Here is a 12,228-nt window from a genome sequence, read left to right on the forward strand (position 1 = left end):
ACAAGTAACACTAAAAAGCACAAATCAATAAAAACAATTAACTGCAATTTAAATAAAAACTGAAAATTTAACTTCAACAAATCATATATGTATATAGTTGTTTTCTACTTAGTGACATGGTATTATGAAACTTAGCTGGTATTGTACGGCTTCTTAACAGAATTGGTATGTAAAGCTGTAGATGATTTAGAAAGTCTAAAGTCTATTCACTAGTAACACTGCAGCTGTATGGTTTCTCCCTGCAGGCTGGTAAACTACCCTGGAAAAAAGAAAGCGCACACACGCTGGCAGGTAATCAGCTTTTGCCGCTCTGTTCTAAAAACACTAACTGTGGTCACTCTGATTATTCATCCCTGCAATTCCACAGACAGGGAGAGGCATTCAACACGTATCTTAATAAAAATCAGCATGAACGCATGAAATATAGGATGATAAGATGAGAAGAATTTATTTTTCATATCATTTTTCATCAGCCGCTGTGTAAGCCCAGGGTTGTGAACACTCTGTCCACATGATGAGAATCATGTTTTGTGACAGTATTGTGTCTATTGTGTTTGTTGCTGCTCAGACAATTGAAATGCTTTCTGATTTAAAGAGAGTACCATATCAACCAATGCATCTATCTCTCTATATATAGCCAGGTATGCATAGTGAACTCTGTTAGCACTTGGATAAGGATACACTGTTTCAAATGACAGATTGACCTACTGCATGGTGGGTGCAGAAATTATCAACTCTTATTTTGAAGTATTTTCAGGCATCTGCTGCCACCTTCTGGACAGTCAACAGAACAGCATTTGTCTGAAATTTCATTGTCCCCCACCAAAGGGAGGATTATGGATCGGTCTCCGTCCGTTAGTTAGTCACACTGTAACGTTGACTTTGTGCCGCTAGGGGGCGGCATTGACTCAGTGGTAAAGCAGGTCATACAGTTAAAGTTATCATACAATGTGGGGGAAAATGAATGGGGACTCAGTGGTAAAGCGATACAGTTAAAGTTTTCATAGGTAACATAACAGTCTACACACGTTACACACTTGGAGACATCAGACTGGGTTGATGTGTTGAAGTGAGAGTCAATGGAGAATTTTTGGGCAAACCTCTAACCACAAGACACTGTAGTTATTGTCCAGTTGTTGGACTGTTGTACTGTTATTGCATCATCACTGCACTACCACTGTGCCATCAGTGTTGACTACTTATATCATATTACCACTTACCTACTGTGCAATACCATATATCACTTCTAGCATTTATATTATTCATAACACTCACGCTCCTGGTGTTGTATGTTATATTGTATTATACATTGTATTGTAGTGTACATTGTGTAATGTACGGATTGTATTTATTGCATATTGTAGTTCTTATATTTTGTGCTGTATTGAGTAAAAACAGGACAATTACAGTTACTACATTTCAAGTAGGGCCGAACGATTTTGAAAAAATATCTAATTGTGATTACTTTGACTAATATTGCAATTGCGATATGATTTGCGAAATTAGAGGGAATGATAATTTTTACATAATTATTTTCATTTTCATTGAAAAACGTATTAAAATGATTATGGTGTGATTTTTGCGGGGATCTGTACCAAACAAAGATGTTTTCTTAAGTCTGTAGAATATGATGTGTAGGCCAGGACATCTCTGCAGCGCCACAATATTTCATTTAAAATGGTATTTTGACACATTTCGCCTTTAACAAATATTGTGCCTCCTGCGATTTGAAAATTGCAGTAGGCCATATCGCGATTTCGATAAAATTTTGATTAATTGCTCAGACCTAATTTCAAGATATAACTTGTAAGCCTAATTCTGAGGAGAGTAGGCAACAGAAATGACTGACTTACTGCAGGTCAAGGTTCATTCACTAAAACCAAGGAGACTTTTCTGAAATCCCTCCTCCTTCCCTCCACTATCACCTACTTTCCCTTCCTCCATCACCTCCTCCTTTCCTTTCCTACCGGTCACTGATGGTTATGAGGAACACACCGCCATGTTGGAGGAGGAAAGACTGTCTCGTCTTCCTGCCTGATCTTTCTCACCTTTCACAGTATAATTTGGACAATCACATAACTATCAAACCACTGGAACAACAGATTCAACAAGAGAATGAGCTTTCCTTCACACAACTGAAGAGACAGGCTTGTGTGGGTGAGAATAGGAGGCGTGAAGTGGCCAATCACCATTGAGAACTGATACTGTGTCATTACTCAGTGATGTAGTGGTAAATAAAAAGGTGAGTAAACTTTGACCTCCAGTCAGTGATCATCACAAGGCTAATAACCACCAGTAGAAGCAAAAATGAATGATATATTCAGAAAAAAACATTAATTTATTCTTTCCCCCCCTTAAAAGACCATATCCTTATACAACTTCCACCATTCTGATAGGCTACTTACTATAATTTATGTCATACAGATTTATGTCAGCCTAAAAAAGGCAGACAAACAGAGTTTATGTGGGTTTACCCTCCACTACATCCCTGCTCACCACACTTCCCTGTACAGCTGCACACATACTGTATGTACTTAGCTATGGAAGAGTGGATAGATAAATGTAGTCTAGCAGTTTGGCAGCTGTCACCACTGTCCAAATATTCCATCATTATCTTATCAAAACATCTCCATGTTGTCGGCAGGATTCGATCCTGTGCAGGGAAACCCCAATGGATTTCTAGTCCATCTAGTCCAAATAAAAAAGAACATTTCCCCCTACCCCAACATGGGGAAGAGACACCTGGTGATATTTCAAACACCTTTACCATATTTGGAGAGGAGCTGCCATCAGCTAAAGCCAAATGTTCCTAATTGTCAATAAAATAAGATATAAGATTCAAATAATAATAATTAACCAAGTCTAAGTCTATCTCTGTCACTGCCATGAAGACACTGTAGGACTGTACACGGTCTATACTTGCTCACCTCACAAATCACTTGTTCATAAACTCTCTGTAAGAGTTTGCGGGTTTTACTCTCTATTCTTGGTGTTTTATGGTCTCAGTAGAGGCCTGTCATGGAAGAGTTAAAGAGTGTTACACAGGACATCCAACCATATAGGAGGAGTGACACAAAAGGGAAGATTGTAATGTAAAGAGCTGTTCTTCCCTCAATGTTTTGCAATATCATTTAAGAAACATTCAAGTGCAGAGAACTTGAACATGTTCACAATCTTATTTCGGTAGCAGGGACCTGGCAGCATTTCCTACACTCTGGTCTTCAAACATTCATCCAACAATTTGAGCTCATCATCTACTGTATAAAGTTCAACGTTGTCGGCAGGGTTCGAACCTGCACGGGGAAACCCCAACTGATTTCTAGTCTATCACCTTAACCACTCGGTCACAACAACTCACACTACTGATAAGACCAACACATAGAAATGTCTTCTGATGTAAGTTGTCGTGGCCGAGTGGTTAAGGCGATGGACTAGAAATCCATTGGGGTTTCCCCGCGCAGGTTCAAATCCTGCCGACAACGGCACACTGTTTTCACTGTGGGGAGACACAGCCGACTCTACTGACTTGACTGTGTTGATCCAACAAATTTGCAATGTAGAGCTTTCAAACATTTCTAGAACACCTCTAATCTGATTGATAGAGCCGAACATCACTGACACCAAAAACAAGCGACAGAAAGTAGGCATTTAAATCTTAGTTCTTAAGTAAGTACTTCCTGGGAAAAGGAAGTTCTGCGATGGCCGGGAATCGAACCACCATCGCTGAGGAGAAAGAGCTCAGCAGTTTGTCAGGAATTCAACTGGAAGAGGAAAAGGAGCCTACTTTTGATTCTCACCTCATGTACTTGAAAATGAAAGCATCCTCTTGTTGTCAGCAGGATTCAAACCAACACAAGTAAACGCTCATGGATTTCTAGTAAATCTCTTTAACCGCTCCTGACAACACATGAGGTAAAATATCAAATCCTGAACTCATGAGAACAACAGGTCAATACAGTCTCCATCAAGTGTTTTTTCACTATGAAGTTTAATCATTGTTGGTACAGAACTGGTCCAAATCAGAAAGAAAACCCAAATAGATTTCTAATCCATGGCCTTAACCACTCAGCCACAACATCTCTAGGTAAATCAATAAAGTTAATTGCATGATCGTTATGCAAATGGCCAGCAACAGACAATCAAACACAAAGGTTCTCGTTCATCTGAGCTGCTGAGTGGACTGTTTCACATCATCAGGGTTAGAAAGTCCATTTGCAATGGTATTGTGTGTTTAGGACAGAAGGAAGGTCTACAAAGAACAGGACATCGTTGTCGGCAGGATTCGAACTTGCGCGGGGAAACCCCAATGGATTTCTAGTCCATCGCCTTAACCACTCGGCCACGACAACTCACCTCACAAACATACACATGCATCATCTATCTGTACTCAGTATCCACCATGGGAGACAGACTGGTGTTATTCTTCATGTGTTACACATAGCAATAATCCTATAAAGAAGATAAAAGGTTTCAGTTCAGTTTTGTTGTTTGTGGCATGGCATGTTATTCTGACAGCACAGTTTTTGTGGCACAGATAATGATTTATTTTGCTTGTTGATTCTTTCCTTGACATTCTCTTTCCCAGAACTGTATGGAAAAGGAATTTTCTTAATGAAATGAAAAACTTCCAACCCTTCTGCATGTTGTCTCATACTGCTGTTATTTCTGACTGTTTCAAAGTTACAACTGTTAAAACATGAAAAAACTCTAAGCTGTACATCAAAGCTTGTCTATAGAATATTGACGGTTACATATAATTGATATAGCTTCCTCTTCTTGGATAGGGAATCAAGCAAATGTTGAAACATGCAGTGTTTCACTAGGAGACGACACAATGCTCTCACCACCTGCAGCCAAAATCAGAAGAATGCAGTGGGCACAAGGTGACATGATCCACATGCTTATAGCCTAAAACACAACAACAGTCTGTACTGTTCATCTCACAAACCACCACAGGAAAGTAGTATAGTAAGCTTCAAGTGCAGAGAAACTCATGTTATTTCCTGTTGTCACTCCTCTGCAACATGGAAGCATTTCCTATAGCTACTGCTGGTAGCAAACTTTCCATTGTACAGCATTATTAATGAGGTCTACAGCCGCACATTGTCAGCAGAACTCGAACCTGCACGGGGTAATCCCAATGGATTTCTAGTCCATCGCCTTAACCACTCGGCCATGACAACTCACACCTCTAAGATTTACACACAGCAGAAACCTGGTATTTGTGATACTTGTTCATATTTAAACACCTTGATATTTGTAAAGGAGTTAAACTACTGATAAACATGAAGCACAAGAGTGTAACATCATGACAGGTGAATGGACAGAGAGAAGTGACTAAATAGTTAATGTTCAGAGCATGACAGAAGATTAATTTTTAAAACATCTCAAGTCTCTATCAAGTGTTTTCTCAGGAAGTATAATCATTGTTGGTACAGTGAGTTTCCTGAAATGCAGTAAAGAGCATTTTAAGATAATCAACTGGTCCAAATCAGAAAGAAACCCTGAATAACAGTCACTGACTGAAGGTCATACTGTAGTTTACTAACATTTTTATTTACCACTACATCACTGTGAAATGGCTGGTTGTTATTTTGGGTGGTCGCAAGATGATTTATGGGATAGGAAAAAATATCTATTTCTTCTATACAAATGTATCTATTTTTAATCTAATGTAATTTTTGCTTTTTTGCTTTTGAAAAACTGAATACTTTTCAGCCTCTTGGCCTCCTTTGATAATTAATCAAATGAAACAACCTGAAAATTCAGCTATGAGTTATTTATTTACCACTCTCTACAATAAAACTATACAGGCAGTACATGATTTTAGATATCATTGTAGATATCGTTTATTGAAGGAAATTGTGTGTGTGTGAGCACAGGTGTCGGTGCGCTCAGTTTCTTCACTTGAAGAATTGGTGGAATTTGGAGCCCTTGCTGGATTTGGCCTCCATCTTCTTCTCCTTCTTTTCCTTCTTCTCCTCTTTGCGGGCTGGGGCACCAAAGAGTTTGCGCAGCCAGCTACGCTTCTTGGACTTTTCCTTTCCAGAAAACTCAGAGACGTCCCTGTGCAGATCAGCAATCTTCTCCATGATGCTTCTCTCTGTCTCGGCCCACTCTCTCTCTTTCTCCTCCAGGACCTTCTGGCTCTCATCTTTGGCCCTGAGGAGTTCGGTCTTCTCCTCCTGCCACTGGAGGATGCTGTTTTCTGCAGCACTTCCCTCCTGCTGAGCCTTCTGGGCCTTCTCTCTCTTCTCTTGCTTTTGCAGAGTTTCACGGAGCTCCTCTGCCTCGCAGACAGCCTGCTTCTCCCTGATGCCCTGCTCCAGTAGCTGGGCCTGCAGGCTGAGGATGGCTGCCTCACTTTTCGCTGCAGCCTGGGCACTGAGCTTCTTCTCTGCACTGAGCTTTTCTTTTAGCTCCTCCATTGTGTGCTGAACAGCCTCCTTCTCTGCCTCAAAGGCTTTGATCTGAGCAGCCTGCTGCTCAGCATCACTTTGGGCTCTATGTAACTGGAGCTGGAGCTGATGGTTTGATCCTGCTGACAAAAAGAGGATGCTTTCATTTGCAAGTATATGAGGTGAGAATCAAAAGTAGGCTTGTCCTCTACACACAGGGCTTTAAAACACCTCTCTTATTTTCTGTTTGCTTGCTGTTGTACATCCCCCTTCTCCTGCTCTCCTCCCTCCCTACTCCTCTTTTCCCCTGCCTCCTCCTCTTCCAGTTGAATTCCTGACATAAACTGCTGACTGTGCAGCAGCAGTGCTGTTTTTCCTCAGCGATGGTGGTATAGTGGTGAGCATAGCTGCCTTCCAAGCAGTTGACCCGGGTTCGATTCCCGGCCATCGCAGAACTTTCTTTTCCCAGGTAGTACTTACTTATGAACTGACATTAAAATACCTTGTTAGAGATATTTGGCTGTATCAGTCTGGTTAGAGGTGTAGCAATGTTTGTAGTAATGTTATGCAAACTGGATTTCTAGTCTTGGAATACATTTTTTGTTATTTCCATTTAAAAGATAATTCTGTTTATTTTCAAACTGGACCTTTTTTTCCCCTAATTTTTGATTGTGCTGAAAATGTCATTACTGTAGAGCATTCATAACTCCAGGTCCTGTAATCCCTGTCTGCAAAAACAGCCTTCAATGTCTGATTATCCACTGAGTGAAACTTGCAGTGTTAGGTATTAGCCTGTGAAATCTACAAAGACTGTTTTATACCTTAGTGATATCATATCTCGTTGTCGGCAGGATTTGAACCTGCGCGGGGAAACCCCAATGGATTTCTAGTCCATCGCCTTAACCACTCGGCCACGACAACTCACACTACTGAATTCTCTGAGAACACCTTGACTATATTTGCAGAGCAGTTAAACTACTACTGTAATAAGCTCAAAGTATGAAAATGTAACATATATTTACACATAAATTCTCCTTAACATTTTTTACAGCTCAAAATTTACACATAAATAAAGTGAGGACGGTGTTACTCTCTCTTCTTGGTGTTTTATGGTCTCAGTAGAGGCCTGTCATGGAGGAGTTAAGAGTGGTTACCAGGACATCCAGCCATGTTGGAGGAGTGACAAAAAAGTGAAGACTGTAATGTAAAGAGCTGTTCCTCCCTCAATGTTTTCAGCCTTTTACATTATAATTTAAGAAACATTTAAGTGCAGAGAATTTGAACATTTTCTTGTCCTGTCTAGGGACAAACAAAGACGACAGAATCTGCTTTTGTTGTCACTCCACCAACAGAAGCATTTCCTACAGTTAGCACTTTACTCTCCAAACATTCCATGTGAAACCCCAATGGATTTCTACTCCATCGCCTTCACTCAGCCACAACAACTTACATTATTGACAACACCGACACAGAAATTAAACTTGCCGTTGAGTGTTAACCCTCTTCCTGGATTATGAATTTTACCAGTGTTGGTCTATATTCCATTGGTTTCTCACTGGCAAAAACGAGGTAGTTTAGCCTCAGTAGTAGAATGAGGACACAAAGCCCTTAAACCACCATTTGAGATTTTATAAAGTCATTTGAAGCTCTATAACCACTTAAACAGCCCAGCGTTGTCAGCAGGATTTAAACGTACGAGGGACACAACAGCTTTTTAGTCACACTAACTCACACTAACCTCTCAACCACCAACCCACAGCATAAAATGAGCCTCAGAACTTATTTGTAAGTCAACATTCTTTTTGGGAAAGAGACACCTGGCATGAGCCAATCCATGCTTAGTGATATTTCAAACAAAACCCAGAGATCCTCAACAGTAAAGTCAACTAAACTACCACTACTTCTGAGGACATTATTTTTGCCATTGCTTATAAAAGAAAATGCTAAATATAGGGTTAGGGCTCTGTGATTACCTTTGTTTGCCTTGTTCAAGGTCAAATCCAGAGTCTGAGCTGAGACAAGACTTCTACAACACTTCCAAACAGACTTAAGGCTGGTTTATGTTGAGTTCTGAGAGGGTTTTAGGTCGTCTGAAGTTTGGACAGGGCTTCTGTTTGGGTGGGGGGCGATGCAGTTTGAAAATGTGACTGTCCAAAACAGAAAGTTCAGAAATAACCACCCACCTCTGCAGAAATTGGCCTGATGTAATGAGGTGTGAAGGGGGCTGGGAATGGATTTCAGTCTGTACCTTCTCCTCAGAACAACTTCTGGTAAGCTGCTGTGTAGACCAGGCGAAGCTGTGTGTTTGAGATACAACATCTACAAAGTTCTCCTTTGTCCACGTCGGCTGTTTCTCCCCACAATGAAAACAGTGTCGTTGTCGGCAGGATTCGAACCTGCGCGGGGAAACCCCAATGGATTTCTAGTCCATCGCCTTAACCACTCGGCCACGACAACTCACATTATAGAAATTTACACATAGAAAAGAAACCTGACATCTGCCAACCCATACTTGTTGATATTTAATCAGCTTGACTATATTTGTAGAGGAGTTAAACTACTGATAAACTCAAAGCACAATAGTGTAAAATCATGACGGCTGAATGGACAGATTTGTTATTCATCAAACATTGTCTATTAATCTAGTTTTCTTCTTCAATGATTGGTTCCCTACTTCCCTGCATACCTAAATAGGAATAACACTGAATTTTAGTGTTCAAAAATTTTATTCCAAGACTGGAAATTCAGTTTGCATTACTTAACATTCACAAATACATGTATGAGGTTCCTAGGTGGATTCGGAAAGAACAAATGCAAATGTAAACCTGCAGAAAGTAGATGATTTTAAGAACCTGTAAATGAGAGAATGATCTGAGAATGAATTAGTACACGTCTAACCTGATTGATGAAGCTGAACATCACTGACACCAAAACCAAGAGACAGAAACAAGGTATTTTAATGTCAGTTCATAAGTACTACCTGGGAAAAGAAAGTTCTGCGATGGCCGGGAATCGAACCCGGGTTAACTGCTTGGAAGGCAGCTATGCTCACCACTATACCACCATCGCTGATGAAAAACAGCACTGCTGCTGCACAGTCAGCAGTTTATGTCAGGAATTCAACTGGAAGAGGAGGAGGAGGAGGCAGGGGAAAAGAATGGAGGGGAAAGAGGAGGGGGAGGAGAGAGGAGGAGAAGGGGGAGGTATAACAGCAAGCAAAGAGAAGAGAAGAGAAGAGAAGAGAAGAGAAGAGAAGAGAAGAGAAGATCAGTCTTTAACAGTAACAGTACTACTGATTTTACACACTGTGCTTCCAAAACAAACTGAAATCAAACCACTTCAGACTAGAGACTGAAGAGCTTTCTGGGATCAAACAGGTCAAACTAACATCTCATATGTCTGATATGTCTTGCCCTGTGTGTATTTGTGTATTCAACATCAGTACAGAGATATCTGCTCAGACAACACAAGGTAAAATATCAAATCATTAACTCAGATCAATACAGTCGTCCAACTGTCCTTTGTGATCCAGAAACTGATGTTCATGCAGCCATGTTGTCTGCAGTCTCAGTAGTGGAGGAAATGACAGTCTCAAGTCTCAAAGTAAATTACATGTTTGGATATGTGACCTGCTGCAGCCAATCAAAAGCTTCTCTGTGGTCTGTTCAGTGGGCTCTAGACAATTGTTTCTACAAAGCCCTCTGTGAGTTCAATAGAGCCAAGCCAGTAGAGCTAGTCATTGTCAGCCCAATGCACTTTCTTTGTTTCTGCTTCTTTGTTTTTTTTATTTCTTTGTTTCAGTTCAGTTTCGTAGAAGGACACAACCCTTGATGTGCTGAGTAAGCTGGGATTTTCTTTAAATTATCATGGGGAATAGGTTACAAAGTCAGAAAGACCTATTTTGCTGTAACTCCTCCAACATGGAGGCATTTCCCACTGGTAACCAATCACTACACACACCTTCATATAGCATTTCTGATTGATGATTACCATTACTGCATGAAAACTGTCAGTTGTTGTCGGTAGAATTCGAACCTGTGCGGGGAACATGGCGTAATTTACACTGGGGATGCTGGGGACATGTCCCCATCACTTTTTGGAATGTTTGGTTCTGTGTCCACCATTTTTTAAACCTCCTTTAAGGGATGCAATCAGCTGCGCCACAAATATCCTCTCAACAAATGTGAATGAACAAATGTGAATGAATAAAATTTATCATAGTCTTAAATTATCAAAAATTCTCTTGTGGCGAGTCCCTCATTGGTAATGACTCTCCAAACCCTCTGTGACAGGCCTCTATTGAGAATGTAAAACGTGGAGAATAGAGAGAAATATTGCCCTTAAAATAGGACTATGAAGAAGAACTCCCTTGTTGCGGATAAATGGTTTAAAGTGTCTGTTTGCTTCTCCTGAGTACAAACTCCTCTAATCTACTGTATAGTATTGTATCAGCAGATCTCCAGGCTGCATGTCAACATGGTCACTGTAGTTGTTTGGTCTCCTACAGGACTTGTCTTCCTCAACAGAAAACCTCATGGAGATGCCGGGGATTGAACCCGGGGCCTCATACATGCAAAGCATGCGCTGTACCACTGAGCTACATCCCCCTGCTGGACACAATAGGAACATACATTCAGTGAACAATGAATGAAGAAATGTTAGTCATACAATCAAAATGTTTTGCCAAAACATAATTTCATATTCTAATTGTCTTCAGGGTAAAAGTTGGTACCTCCTCTTTCCCTGATGAAGGCTGCATTATCCAGTCTGACAGAAACAGCAGCAGGTAAACAGAACTGTCTGACTGCCACTGACTTCAAGGTTCATTCACTAAAACCAAGGAGACTTCCCTGAAATCTCTCATGTAATGTAATGTAATCTCTCCTCCTTCCCTCCACTATCACCTCCTTTCCCTTCCTCCATTACCTCCTTTCCTATGAGGAACATATCACCATGTTGGAGGAGGGAAGACTGTCTCGTCTTCCTGCCTGATCTTTCTCACCTTTCACAGTATAATTTGGACAATCACATAACTATCAAAGCACTGGAACAATAGATTCAACAAAAGAAAGAGCTTTCCTCCACACAGCTGAACAGACAGGCTTGTCTGGGTGAGAATAGGAGGCGTGAAGTGGCCAATCACCATTGAGAACTGGCACTTTTGTCATTTTTGTGTCATTACTCAGTGATGTAGTGGTAAATAAAAAGGTGAGTAAACTTTGACCTCCAGTCAGTGATAATCATAAGGCTAATAACCACCAGTAGAAGCAAAAATCAATAATATTTTCAGGAAAAAAAAAGAATTTTGCTTCATCTCTGCTCACCACACTTCCCTGTACAGGCCAACATACTGTATGCCAAGCAGGTCAGTAGCACTTAGCTATGGAATAGCAAATGGATAAATGTAGTCTACTGTCTTGCACTGTCTGTAAGGTCCTGTCCCTGTACAGTGTGTCACTATGTCAATATTTCTCTGCACCACTGACACCAAGACAAATCCAAGCACAGGATTTACTAAATTATATCAGTTGTCCTGCAGCAGGGCTTCAGTGTGATCTACTGCGAGAGGAACCAAGTCACAGAGCTGAGATCACATTCAAATAAACCTGTAATTAATTTGGTCTGTATGTCACTGTGGGGCTGAACACAGTCTGTACTTGTTCACCTCACAAACCACTTATTCTCCCACAGTGAATTCTCAAGTGCAGAGTAACTTGACATGTTCTAGTCTTTTTCCAGAGACAACAGAATCTGCTGTTGTTGTCACCTCCAACATAGCAGTGTTTCCAATGGTTAGCAGTTGTCACGACTCTTCAAACATTCCATCATT

General features: G+C 40.6%; 9 non-coding genes across 9 annotated transcripts; 2 read left to right on the forward strand and 7 right to left on the reverse strand.

Annotated features, from left to right (window-relative positions):
• Window positions 1–3,272: 3,272 nt before the first annotated feature.
• Window positions 3,273–3,354, reverse strand: trnas-aga (transfer RNA serine (anticodon AGA)). The gene has a single exon. It is a non-coding gene; the product is annotated as a tRNA-Ser (tRNA).
• Window positions 3,355–3,400: 46 nt separating this feature from the next.
• Window positions 3,401–3,482, forward strand: trnas-aga (transfer RNA serine (anticodon AGA)). Its single transcript has one exon. It is a non-coding gene; the product is annotated as a tRNA-Ser (tRNA).
• Window positions 3,483–4,267: 785 nt separating this feature from the next.
• Window positions 4,268–4,349, reverse strand: trnas-aga (transfer RNA serine (anticodon AGA)). Its single transcript has one exon. It is a non-coding gene; the product is annotated as a tRNA-Ser (tRNA).
• Window positions 4,350–5,101: 752 nt separating this feature from the next.
• On the reverse strand, window positions 5,102–5,183 carry trnas-aga (transfer RNA serine (anticodon AGA)). The gene has a single exon. It is a non-coding gene; the product is annotated as a tRNA-Ser (tRNA).
• Window positions 5,184–6,778: 1,595 nt separating this feature from the next.
• trnag-ucc (transfer RNA glycine (anticodon UCC)) lies at window positions 6,779–6,850 on the forward strand. The gene has a single exon. It is a non-coding gene; the product is annotated as a tRNA-Gly (tRNA).
• Window positions 6,851–7,237: 387 nt separating this feature from the next.
• Window positions 7,238–7,319, reverse strand: trnas-aga (transfer RNA serine (anticodon AGA)). Its single transcript has one exon. It is a non-coding gene; the product is annotated as a tRNA-Ser (tRNA).
• Window positions 7,320–8,773: 1,454 nt separating this feature from the next.
• trnas-aga (transfer RNA serine (anticodon AGA)) lies at window positions 8,774–8,855 on the reverse strand. The gene has a single exon. It is a non-coding gene; the product is annotated as a tRNA-Ser (tRNA).
• A 540-nt stretch (window positions 8,856–9,395) lies between these two features.
• trnag-ucc (transfer RNA glycine (anticodon UCC)) lies at window positions 9,396–9,467 on the reverse strand. The gene has a single exon. It is a non-coding gene; the product is annotated as a tRNA-Gly (tRNA).
• A 1,466-nt stretch (window positions 9,468–10,933) lies between these two features.
• Window positions 10,934–11,005, reverse strand: trnaa-ugc (transfer RNA alanine (anticodon UGC)). The gene has a single exon. It is a non-coding gene; the product is annotated as a tRNA-Ala (tRNA).
• Window positions 11,006–12,228: the final 1,223 nt, after the last annotated feature.

The sequence above is a fragment of the Centroberyx affinis genome, unplaced genomic scaffold, assembly GCF_046629955.1.
Source record: "Centroberyx affinis isolate AG114_WGS23_722 - 3 ecotype Tasmania unplaced genomic scaffold, CSIRO-AGI_Caff_v1 ptg006716l_1, whole genome shotgun sequence".
NCBI lineage: Eukaryota > Metazoa > Chordata > Actinopteri > Beryciformes > Berycidae > Centroberyx > Centroberyx affinis.